The following is a 12784-nucleotide window of genomic DNA, read 5'->3' on the forward strand; positions in this document are numbered from 1 at the left end:
AATCTTTTCCACTTTTTATTTGGTTTTGTATTAATGACTTTAATAACTAGTTTCTTATGTTGAAGGTGACTTTTCCTTATCGTTTGTCCGTGGTGTCTTGGTATTATTTTACTGTCTATATAAAATAAAAGATTTTCACCATTCATATCTCCACGGTCTATATGGAGGTATGTTGGCTACCTGGTCGGGGGTTAAGGGAACGGTTTGGTAAGGGTCTTGCCCTTGTTCAGCGTTTAGAGGTCCTGCAAGGGACCTGGGTCAAATTTAGTAGGATCTTCTTCAATACCCAAAGGTATTGGATGGCGGGGATCCAAACTCTTTGACCCCCTCATAAGTAAACTACTATTAATACTATAACCCGGCTATTTAGGACTGTATCCCTGCTGACTCAGACTACTTAGTCGAGGGTAACGTCACCTCCAAAAGAGGGTCCTACCATAATTTGCATTAATAACTTAATTCATTATCTTTCAATAATCCGACCCTTTAGGATTGTATCCTTGCTGACTCAAACTACTGGGTTGAGGGTAACGTCGCCTTCAAAAGAGGGGCCTACTACAATAACTAAGATAATCTCTTAAACAAGTGTAAAAGTGCAAAAATAATCAAAGGTTATACTAATACACGAGTCAGATCCAAGTGATTCATCTTGTCTATCTGTTTTTATTTTTATTTTATTTTTCAGCATTTAGTTAGTTTTATTTTCTTAGTTTAAAAATCTTTTTCTAACATTTTGATTTAATTAGACGTTGAGGATAAACCGATACTAAAAGCTCTTGTGTCCTTGGACGACCTCGGTATCTTACCAACACTATACTACGTCCACGATAGGTGCACTTGCCCATATGTGTGTTTAGTGTTAGTAAATATCGTGTTTTATAAATTTAAAACTTGGCTAAAAAGTGTAAAAAGGGCTTAAAATATACATCCAAATTATAACACACTTCACGCACATCAAGTTTTTAGCGCCGTTGCCAGAGACACAAGGATTTTAAGAAAGTTAGGAATCAACGGCCTAATCTTTTTTTTTATTTTCCTTTTAATTTTTTTAGGATTTTCTTAGTTTTTCAGCTTCTGCAGAGCTCAACACGGGTCGTGCCTGCTGAACACGCCCCCCGTGCTCAATCATTGGAACTGGCAATCTTGTTTTAAGTCAGACACTAAGCTGAACACGGGGCCGTGCTCACTCAACACGCCCCCGTGCCCAAGATTCAGTTACTGAAAACAGTACCGTTAGATCCCGCCGGTTGGTAATTTCTGACACAAACATGAGTGATGGTAATTCTTTTTACTTTCGGCACTCTTATGGTACGTGGTGTCAATTATGTGGAGGCAAACATAAAGAATTAGAATGTTACTTTCTAAATTATAAGCCCCACTATATAGACCCAACGTCTCCCTATAACCTTAAGAGGGGCGAAAGTAAAAATAATCACTATCTCTCCCTCGAATGCGCCCAGCCAGATATTCTAGGAGAAATGCTCCTTGACGAGTTATTTCAACTAGAAAATCTAATTTTAAATTGGTTAAAAGAGCTTAGGAAGGATTTCATTAATCCATCCCAAGACGACGACCATGAAAAAATGTTGGGGTCGCATTCCAACAACCTCGTTGCTCCCAAAAATACCTTCAGTTCTAGCGAAGACTTGGACGATAGTCGTCCTTGTGCCGATTGTGCCGTGAAGGACTCTCCATCGACTTCGTTCGGTGCATACATAGACCTGAGCGATTCGGCATATACCTTCTTTAACGAGAGCCCGGGAAAGGGTTGGACTTGTCCACCTAGAATAAAAATAGGAATTACCCTCACCGACAACCTCTTGCGCTCTCGCCTTAGTCTAGGACAATTAAGGTATCTTAGGCACTTTGAGGTTGTTCCAACCAGTAAGGAACCACCCGATACAATTAAGTTCCTTAAAAAAATTAGACAAACTTCATAATCAGCCTCTCGACACGGGGTCGTGTCCAGCTAACACGCCCCCGTGCCCACCAAAAAGATTCCCTTCTGACCTTTACGTCAGAATACGGACAAACTGTGTCAGAATTCTATCTGCACACGGGGCCGTGCCCATTGGACACGGGGCCGTGTCCAGGATGTTGTCGTTTTCTATAAATGCAGCCAAGAATTCTGCACATTTGGACCATCTTGGGACAGAGATTTGAATGAATCTTCTCTCAACTATCCTTGGTATGTTCTAAAAGAAGGTTCCAACAAACCATCTTGTCCTTTCCTCTTTTAACCATTTCCTTCTTCTTCATCTTTCTCCAAGAACCTCCATTAAAGTTTGAAATTTCAAGCTTTGTGGTGAGGATTATTGAGTTTTGTTCAAGGAATCTTGTTAAAAATAAGTTGTATAAAATTGTTTTAAGTTACTAATGTTTAAGAAGACCCCACAAGTTCATAAAATAACTTAAAACTTCAAGTTTCCTTGTTTCAAAACTCTGCAGAAAGATGAACACGGAGCCGTGCTCAATGAGCACGTGGCCGTGTCCAGATTACTATTTCAGCAAATAAACTATTTTCAGTTTATTTTTTTGTAGAATGTCGAGTGAAAACAGCGAGACATCTTCCGTGCATTCATCAAACAGTCGAAGAGGGAGGAGGCCCTCCATTGAAGCTACACTTGTACACTATGTCATAGCATTAAGGGAGGCTCTCGACGAAATGACGTCAGTATAGGAGGTCCTAATCGACCGTATCAACGATCTTACGGTGGGACTTGAGAGTAGCTTCCAAGAAATTAACCTCTTGCACCAGAGGTTAAATATTCTTGTAACACCCCCGATGGAACCGGTCCTTCCTCAAGAGGATTGGAACCTAGCGCTTGATGTTAACAACCATACCGGGTGGGATGACATTCCGGCAGAACCTCCCGTGGAGCATCAACAAGAGATCCCGGTGGAAGTCGCAACTCCTCAAACTAACGCTAACGAGCCCTCTTTTCTCCTCCCAAGGGAGGTGGAGGAGTGGCTCGCCGACATGTGAGGAAACCACACCCGGAAGAAGGAGTTCTATAAAGCCACATCCAACAAAGACTACTAGCTTTTTGGAAATTTTGCTAATTAAAATAACTTGTAGGCTAGAACTCCATGGTTTAATGCTTCTTGTGTTTTCTTATCTAGCTTAATATTATTATAGGACTATGTATCTCTCTATGATTTTAATGGAATGATGGTTTTAAAGTTTGAATGGTGTCATAATGAATAAAACACACTCATGGTGGTCAAGGATGACAAGGGAAACGAGAAACATGGCCCCATGCACAAAAACAAGGCCATCCGACAACAATTTCTCTATTACAGTAAGCTCAGCACGGGCCGTGCCCAGCCAACACGGCCCCGTGCTGAACACCCTGCAGACAAATGCCCAGTTCAGGTAACTGGACACGGGCCGTGTTCACCAAACACGCCCCCGTGTCCAGGCTTCTGTTTCTTTTCTTTAAATTATTGATACTGGCACCTGAACACGGGGCCATGCCCGGTCCCCACGGGGCCGTGCCCGGTCCCCACGGGGCCGTGTCCAGACTGCCATTAACATAAATTTTTGCTTTTAACACCATGTTACACATTCAATCAACCTAAAAATTTATTTTTGGGACACATTGAGGACAATGTGTAATTTAAGTGTGGGGGGATGCTAAAACCTTGAATTTTGCAAGTCCTAATAACAAGCCTTACACAAAACTCTATTGGAACCGCTAATCACCCCAAATTTTGTTTTTTCAAAAATTTTCATTTTTTTACTTATCTAAAGTTTAAGTTGGGAATTCTAAGATTAACAAGGTTATATTTTTACAAGTTTACAACCGATAGAGTCGTGATAAAAAGATCCAACATAAGAAAATTATGAAACGGCATGACAAGCTTAGTTAAAATTCGATTATATACTTGATCACATAAAAACCCATTCCCACAAAAGTGAGTTTTGAGCCTTTGTTGAGCATACAAATATAAATCTTTACATTAAATGCTCATTTTTCATTTCTTGTGTGAATAGCTGCTTGGTTCTTACGACTCTAGAACTTGCCACGACAATTCATTCCCGGTCCTTACCAACTTAAACCCAAGTAAGTAAATGATGGAGGCATTAGGACTAACCCTTTTTCTTTCAACACCATTATTTTTATTTTTCTTTTCACCTACCCAAAAACTCCCCCTAGTTAGCCCCTTTGAGCCTAAACCTTTTCATTTCTTAACCCAAAACCCTTTTTACCCACCAAAAACCCTTTTATTTTTACCCTTTATTTTAGTAACAAGCTCGGTTTCGTGTGACTAAAATATATATATATATTTAAAATGAAGTTAGAAATAAACAAACAAAGCTCCTCAAGCAAAAGCTTGTTTGAAGAAATACTTCATTAAAAATAAAAAGTCACAAAAACAAAATGTTTTACAAAAAACCGACGCTTTTTACGACTTTCGCCATTTTCTACTAACCACTAACCCAACTACCCACCTTTAGCCCAAGCCTAACCCTTCACCCAAAAAGTCCTCTTGATATTTACAAAGATAGAAAGTTACAAAGGAGGAGGATTGATTGCTTGGCAAACTTATGGTAGAAATAAGTTCCAAACGGCTCTCGAGTGATTCACTAAAAATACACCTTCGGCCGAGTGTGAGTGATTTCTCTCGTGAGGTATGTGAACTTGTATATAAATGGAATTTTAGAAAGGTATGTTATGCCTTAATAAATAATTTACCTTATGAAAAGTTTTTAATAAATCATGACGAATAGGATTGTAAATAAATAAAAATAAAACCCGATAAAGATCTTGGATTCCCGACACTCTATGACAAGCCAAAACCTTCTCTTCTACCCATTCCATTTGGGAGTGTAAGCCACATATTAAAGAGGTTTGCTTGAGGACAAGCAAAAGTTCAAGTGTGGGAATATTTGATGTGTGTAAAATGCAACATATAAATTACATCAAATGAGGCATAAAACTAACCCTTTTTAAGTACTAATGTTGGAAAAAGTGTGTTTTTGTCTTCCTTTTGTATTTTCAGGATTAAATGAGCTCAAATTAACAAAAGAAGCAAAAAGACAGCTAAATGTAGCATAAATACAAGAAAAGGAACAAAAGTGGATTGCCCGACTCCTCAACAGCATCCTCCCAAGCAAAACAGAGAAGGCAGAAGACTGAACACGCCCCGTGCTCAGCGAGCACGGGTCCGTGCCCAAGAAGCAGTAGAAAAGACAAACCTGTAGAAGCTTCTATTGCTCACCACGGGGCCGTGCCTAGTGAACACGGGGGCGTGCCCAAAGTACTACAGGCGCATTAATTGTAATTGCGAATTACAATTAATGACGAGAGATAGTGTCAGACAGGCACGGGGTCGTACCCAGGCCTCTGTTCAGCCTATAAATAGGAGTGCTTGGCTTCATTGTAACTCATCCCTTGGCACACCACCTCTCTCACACTTCATCCACCACCCACCACCATCACAACACCATCATCCACCACCATCATCCATTGTCCATCATAGAGTGTGTGAGTCGTCTCGGGATCCAAGATTGATCGTAAGAGTTCTTGACAATCAATGGCATGTTTGCCTAAGTCTCTTACATCACTTGGTGAAGATAAGTGTTTAGTATAATACTTTTTATTTTTAATTTCGCACTTTTTATTTGGTTTTGTATTAATCACTTTAATAACTAGTTTCTTATGTTGAAGGTGACTTTTCCTTATCGTTTGTCCATGGTGTCTTGGCATTATTTTACTGTCTATATAAAATAAAAGATTTTCACCATTCATATCTCCACGGTCTATATGGAGGTATGTTGGCTACCTGGTCGGGGGTTAAGGGAACGATTTGGTAAGGGTCTTGCCCTTGTTCAGCGTTTAGAGGTCCTGCAAGGGACCTGGGTCAAATTTAGTAGGATCTCCTTCAATACCCAAAGGTATTGGATGGCGGGAATCCAAACTCTTTGACCCCCTCATAAGTAAACTACTATTAATACTATAACCAGGCTATTTAGGACTGTATCCCTGCTGACTCAGACTACTTAGTCGAGGGTAATGTCACCTCCAAAAGAGGGGCCTACCATAATTTGCATTAATAACTTAATTCATTATCTTTCAATAATCCGACCCTTTAGGATTGTATCCTTGCTGACTCAAACTAATGGGTTGAGGGTAACGTCGCCTTCAAAAGAGGGGCCTACTACAATAACTAAGATAATCTCTTAAACAAGTGCAAAAGTGCGAAAATAATCAAAGGTTATACTAATACACGAGTCGGATCCAAGTGATTCATCTTGTCTATCTGTTTTTATTTTTATTTTATTTTTCAGCATTTAGTTAGTTTTATTTTCTTAGTTTAAAAATCTTTTTCTAACATTTTGATTTGCTTAGACGTTGAGGATTAACCGGTACTAAAAGCTCTTGTGTCCTTGGACGACCTCGGTATCTTACCAACACTATACTACGTCCACGATGGGTGCACTTGCCCATATGTGTGTTTAGTGTTAGTAAATATCGTGTTTTATAAATTTAAAACTTGGCTAAAAAGTGTAAAAAGGGCTTAAAATATACATCCAAATTATAACACACTTCACGCACATCAAAGGCAAAATTCTGATTTTTTTTTTATTTTGTTTAATTGATTATGGGACTTGTTTATACTCATTTATAAGTTACCAAAACTAACTTTTATGTTGGTTTTGATATTAAGTGATCGTAGCAAGCATCCGGATGACGATCAAGCAATCAAGTGAACCGAACACATGTCAAATGAAGCTTCCGCGATGACTTTACTTTGTTTTTGTTTTAAGTGAACTATGAAAACACTTGGAACTATATTTTGATTACTTTAAACACGTATGAATTTTGACTTGACAAAGATTTTAGAAAGTCACATTTTTCGTATAAAATGCGTAATTAAGGTGATATTCATGTTAAATTGAGACAGATGTTACAACTAATCTCTTGTGTTTGAGATTCTTGATCTTCCTATCTTCAATTTGTATTGGATTTTCCACAAACTTAAGCTTTTCATTTACCTCTATGTCTTGAAGAGGTACTACCAATGATTTATCGGCGAAACATTTCTTTAGGTTACATACATGAAATACATCATGCATTCCTGCCATCTCTTAAGGTAATTGTAGCTGATAAGCTACTGGTCCAATTCGTTTGATAATTTCAAAAGGTCCAACATAACTTGGGCTTAGCTTTCCTTTCTTACCAAATTTGACAACTTGTCACACCCCAACCGATGGCGGAATCATCGGGGCATGGCACTGAGCGAAACAGATTGTCCAGAAGTTTCCATAACAACTATCATCACTATTTAGTTTAAATAACACGTCCCATACCGTGTCCCAAATAATAAAACAAATTATTACAGATAACAACCAGTCAATATTCTGTTCCGACAACTCAGATTTAAATAAATATTGTTCAAATGCTCCTAAAGACCCGGTCGGACAAGATCTACAGACAACTATGCTCTAGACGCTTGTTCCTGACAGACAACTATTTGTTGGGGGGCTCTAGAGCTTTATTCTAGCCTCGCTTTCCTAGCAAGCAAACATCTTAAACACCTGTCACATACGTTAAAATAAAGTCAATACATATAATGTAAAGGTGAGCATACAAGTTTGATAATAGCATAATAGAGTTCGAATAGTTTACGCATAACCAGCACGTACACAATGGAAAACGAAGCATGTTAATTATCGACATGGATCTATCGATAACAATGACTTCGGGTTGACTGTCCGAGACAGTTCGCAATACATGATTACCACCGTAATCCATGCAAGTAATTGTCCTTAACAACCCCCGTGTGAACGGGTGCTGAGTCCAAACTATAGTACTACGTCGTTAAGGTTGGTAGACAGCATTCCACATGTAAACATAACAACAAGCATTCATTTAGTCACGTAATACATGCGAATTGGTTAGCGTTCAAATAATTGAGTAGTGTGATCGATTGTGTTTTGAAATAAGTAACGTATGTAACACCCAAAAGTGCTAAAAGCAAAAAGGGATCGAGTATACTCACAGCGATTGATTGATGGATTGAAGGGAGCGTTTGAGAGTATGGTTAGCCTGAATAGTGTGATAGCATAACGATGAATAACAACAAGGGATGATGGGTCGAACAGCCTGGTCGATCGGACAGTTGGTTCGATCGAACGGGTTGTTCGTTCGGCTGGACAGTCCGTTCGGACAGCTTATTCGATCGGCCAGTAGGCTCGATCGGTTGGACTGTTCGAGTGGATTGTTTCTTCCTTTGAGTAGGATGTGTTTGTGTATGATGGTTTGACCTTTTGAAGTTTTCGTTGTAATATTTGAGAACACTGAAGTGTTCTTACCTTTCAGGTCGATCGATCGAACAGTCTGTTCGATCGGTCGGCTTAACCGATCGGTTAGACACTTCAATAGTGAGTCCTCAGCTGGATGTCACCTGATCGATTGAACAACTTGTTCGATCGGGTGGCACTCCATACTACTACGAGTTGTAAATCGATTAAGTGTTGAAGCATAGTATCTCATGATCCGAAGAGTAATGTTTACTAATCAGTCGTTTGATCGGACATTACTTCGTTCAATACCATACCTCATGAGATTGTCGAATTGTGGGGCCATATGCTAGCCGATCGGCTGGCCCGGTCAATCGACTGACATGTCCGATCGGTTGGACTGTCCGCTCGGACAGCCTAACCGTTCGGTCAGCATCCTGACCTGGTCGGCCTGTTCGTCTAACACTTGGCTGTTTTTGATTATTTGACGTTATATCGAGGTAGTTTGACAACGAGTTGAACCATGGAACTTTCGTTCTTACTTGTTTCCCCTGCTCGGACAGGAATCATCCAAGTCCGGCCGGTGAACTGTTCGGAATGGTTAGTTCAACGTTTACCCGAAATCGGTGGACCTCATAGTTAGAATCCGAATCTTGAACCACTCATCCATTGGAATGATTGGTGAGTCGACTCAAGCTCCGTTTCTACCGGTTTGAAGGCATTGAGTGTAAAAGAGTTGAAAGAAAGTTGGAATTCCTTCTTTCAATCCTTCACATCATGTAAATGTTCAGATCTGTGATGGATCTTAGCTTGTTTATGTGGAAATCAATTAGATCCAAGCCATTCATGGTGGAATAAGGCCAAAACATGATGTTCTTGAAGAACACCATGATGACATCATCCTAGAATGCTTAGATCTTGATGATTTCACGGTAGAAATCAAGATTCAAAAGATAGAAAGGTGTAGGAGTGTGTATTGATCAAGAAAGTACAAGATTTAGGATGAAAACTTACTGGAATCAGAGGAAATCTGAGAAAAGATGAGGAGCACGAGCTGCTCGGTCAGAGAGTTTCCAAAAGTGGAAAGAATGACAATGATAGGCCTATTTATAGGCTCCAAAAGAGGAAAGGGCTGGCCGATAGGCCAGGCTTCCCGATCGGACAGCCTGCTCGATCGGACAGTCCGTCCGATCGGCTGGGCTGTTCGATCGGCTGACAGCCTGATCGATCAACAGCCTGGTTCGAGTGTTCGGTGCGATGATTTCTGGTATTTCGATTTCGATTGAAGACGATACGAGTACGATAGAGTTTCCTATTCAAATTACTTTCAGTCCCAATCACTATATCTAACATACAATCATCTATATTTCACACTATCCTTACGCTACCATTCGTCATAATTCGATTTCGGTTGCATTCGATTTGAGTTTCGAATTTCAATTCGAGTTTCGATTGATTCCATTGATCACCACACAAAACATAAAGTAAGCACGCACAGGTAACACATAAGGCACACCCACACGTAATATGACACCAAATTCGCATAGTTTGAGTTTCGAGTTTGATTGATGATTTGATTAGCTTGATTAACTTTATCGCATTGTTACTTCCTACTATTCAATGTCGTAAATCGGTTCGCATCAATAAACGTTCGATTACTTCGATTTCGGTAGATTAACAACACTTACTCCACATAATACAAATAAAAACTAAAATAGACTATTTACAGTCAAAGAAGTCAAAGTTGACTTGGACTTTGACTTTGACTTTGACATTCGAAAACACGGGGTGTTACAGCCTCCCCTTGTTTAGGGAATTTCGTCCCGAAATTAGGCTCGAAACTGCACAGCACCGTGAATGATATTACCAATTTCACGCTTCAGATCTTCATTTAAACAACTGCGGGTACTTAGCCTTCATGTCGCTTTCGAGTTCCCAAGTAAACTTTGCGCCTCGTTTGCCTTCCCATCGGACTTTCACGATAGGGATGCGCGAGCGTCTGAGTTGCTTGGTTTGGCGATCCATGATTTCGACAGGCTTTTCCACGAAATGCAGCGTTTCGTTTACTTGAAGGTCGTCGAGCGGTACAATCAGATCATGATCAGCTAGACACTTTCGGAGGTTCGACACATGGAAAGTTGGGTGGACGTTACTAAGTTCCTCCGGTAGTTCGAGTCTGCAGGCGACTTTTCCGATTCTTTCCAGAATCTTAAAAGGTCCAACATATCGAGGCGCTAGTTTCCCTTTCTTGCCGAATCTGACCACACCCTTCCAAGGTGATACCTTTAGGAGTACGTAGTCGCCAACGTCAAATTCAAGGGGTTTGCGTCTCCTATCGGCGTAACTTTTCTGTCTATCTCGGGCTTTCGACAAGTTGTCGCGGATCTGGAGGATTTTGTCAGTCGTTTCTTGCAATAGCTCGGGACCAGTTAGTTGCGAATGACCGATCTCGTGCCACACAATAGGCGAACGACATCTTCTTCCATATAAAGCCTCAAATGGTGCCATTTGTATGCTGGCATGATAGCTGTTGTTGTACGAGAATTCGACTAACGGTAGGTATTTGTTCCAACTACCACCGAAGTCTATGACACACGCGCGGAGCATGTCTTCAAGAGTACGGATCGTTCTTTCAGTCTGTCCGTCAGTTTGAGGATGGAATGCAGTTCTCAGGTTAAGCGACGTACCAAGGGCCGCTTAAAACGTTTCCCACAATCGCGAAGTAAACCGAGCGTCACGGTCTGAAATGATGTCACGAGGCGTACCATGATTACAAATGATCTCGTTGGTGTAGATTCGGGCTAGTCGTTCTACCTTGTAGTCTTCCCGTATTGGCAAAAAGTGGGCTGATTTGGTCAGACGATCAACTGTAACCCAAATGTTGTCGTGACCTGATGGCGTGGGCGGTAATTTGGTTATGAAATCCATAGCTATACTCTCCCACTTCCATATGGGGATTGGAGGTTGTTCGAGTAAGCCAGAAGGACGCTGGTGTTCAGCCTTAACCCTCGCACAAGTCAGGCAACTTCCAACATAAAGAGCGATATCCCGTTTCATGCCCGGCCACCAGTACTTGTAGCGAAGATCCTGGTACATTTTATCGGCACCGGGATGAATAGAATAGCGGGATTCGTGGGCTTCGTTCATTATAATCTTTCGCAAATCGGTCTGCTTAGGGATCCAAATTCCGTCCAGGTAATAGAAAATCCCATCTGCCTTGCTTACTAGTTGAGCTCCCTCGTGGTAGATCCTCTCTCTCTTCAAAGTGCGTTCGTTAAAGCAAGCATGTTGGGCTTCGCAGATGAGAGTTTCGAGGTTGTGCTGAGCTTGGGTATTGCGAATACTGAGCAAATAACTCCGTCTGCTGAGTGCGTCGGCAACAACATTTGCCTTGCCCGGGTGATAACGAATCTCACAGTCATAATCGTTAAGAAGTTCTACCCATCGGCGTTGACGCATGTTAAGTTCTTTCTGATTAAAGATGTGTTGTAAACTCCTGTGATCGGTGAAGATCGTACACTTGGTACCATACAGGTAGTGTCGCCAAATCTTCAATGCAAAAACAACTGCGCCTAGCTCGAGATCATGGGTTGTATAGTTCTTCTCGTGGATTTTGAGCTGACGAGATGCGTAAGCTATAACCTTGTCCCGTTGCATGAGAACACAGCCAAGACCAATGTTGGAAGCATCACAATAGACAATGAAATCGTTGTTTCCGTCTGGCAACGTGAGAATAGGAGCATTGCAGAGCTTGCGCTTAAGGGTTTGAAAAGTAGATTCTTGTTCAGTTCCCCAAACACAGGACCTGTCCTTATGAGTAAGAGCGGTAAGCGGCACGGCGATCTTAGAGAATCCTTCGATAAATCGTCGATAATAGCCCGCTAATCCAAGAAAAGATCGGACTTCAGACGGGTTCTTTGGCGTAATCCAACTCTTAACTGCTTCAATCTTCGCAGGATCGACATGAATACCCTGACTATTCACGATGTGACCTAGAAACTGAACCTCCTCCAACCAGAATTCGCACTTGGAGAACTTGGCATAGAGTTGGTTCCCCTAAAGTAACTCGAGAACCAAACGTAGATGTTGCGCGTGTTCGGCTTTCGACTTGGAATAAATCAGGACATCGTCGATGAATACGATGACGAACCGGTCAAGATAAGCCTTACACATGCGATTCATCAAATCCATAAAAAATGCGGGTGCGTTGGTTAGACCAAAAGGCATAACAACGAACTCATAGTGGCCGTAACGAGTGCGAAAGGCGGTTTTGGGTATATCTTCCTCTTGTATGCGTTGCTGATGATAACCTGGGCATAAATCGATCTTCGAGAAACACGATGCACCTTGTAGCTGATCAAATAAATTGTCGATTCGGGGTAGAGGATAACGGTTCTTGATGGTCAGCTTATTCAATTCCCGATAGTCGATGCACATCCTGAACGACCCATCCTTCTTTTTGACGAAAAGGACTGGTGCGCCCCAAGAAGAGGTGCTCGGGCGAATAAAGCCTTTTTCAAGTAACTCCTGGAG

The sequence above is a fragment of the Helianthus annuus genome, chromosome 14 (assembly GCF_002127325.2).
Source record: "Helianthus annuus cultivar XRQ/B chromosome 14, HanXRQr2.0-SUNRISE, whole genome shotgun sequence".
NCBI lineage: Eukaryota > Viridiplantae > Streptophyta > Magnoliopsida > Asterales > Asteraceae > Helianthus > Helianthus annuus.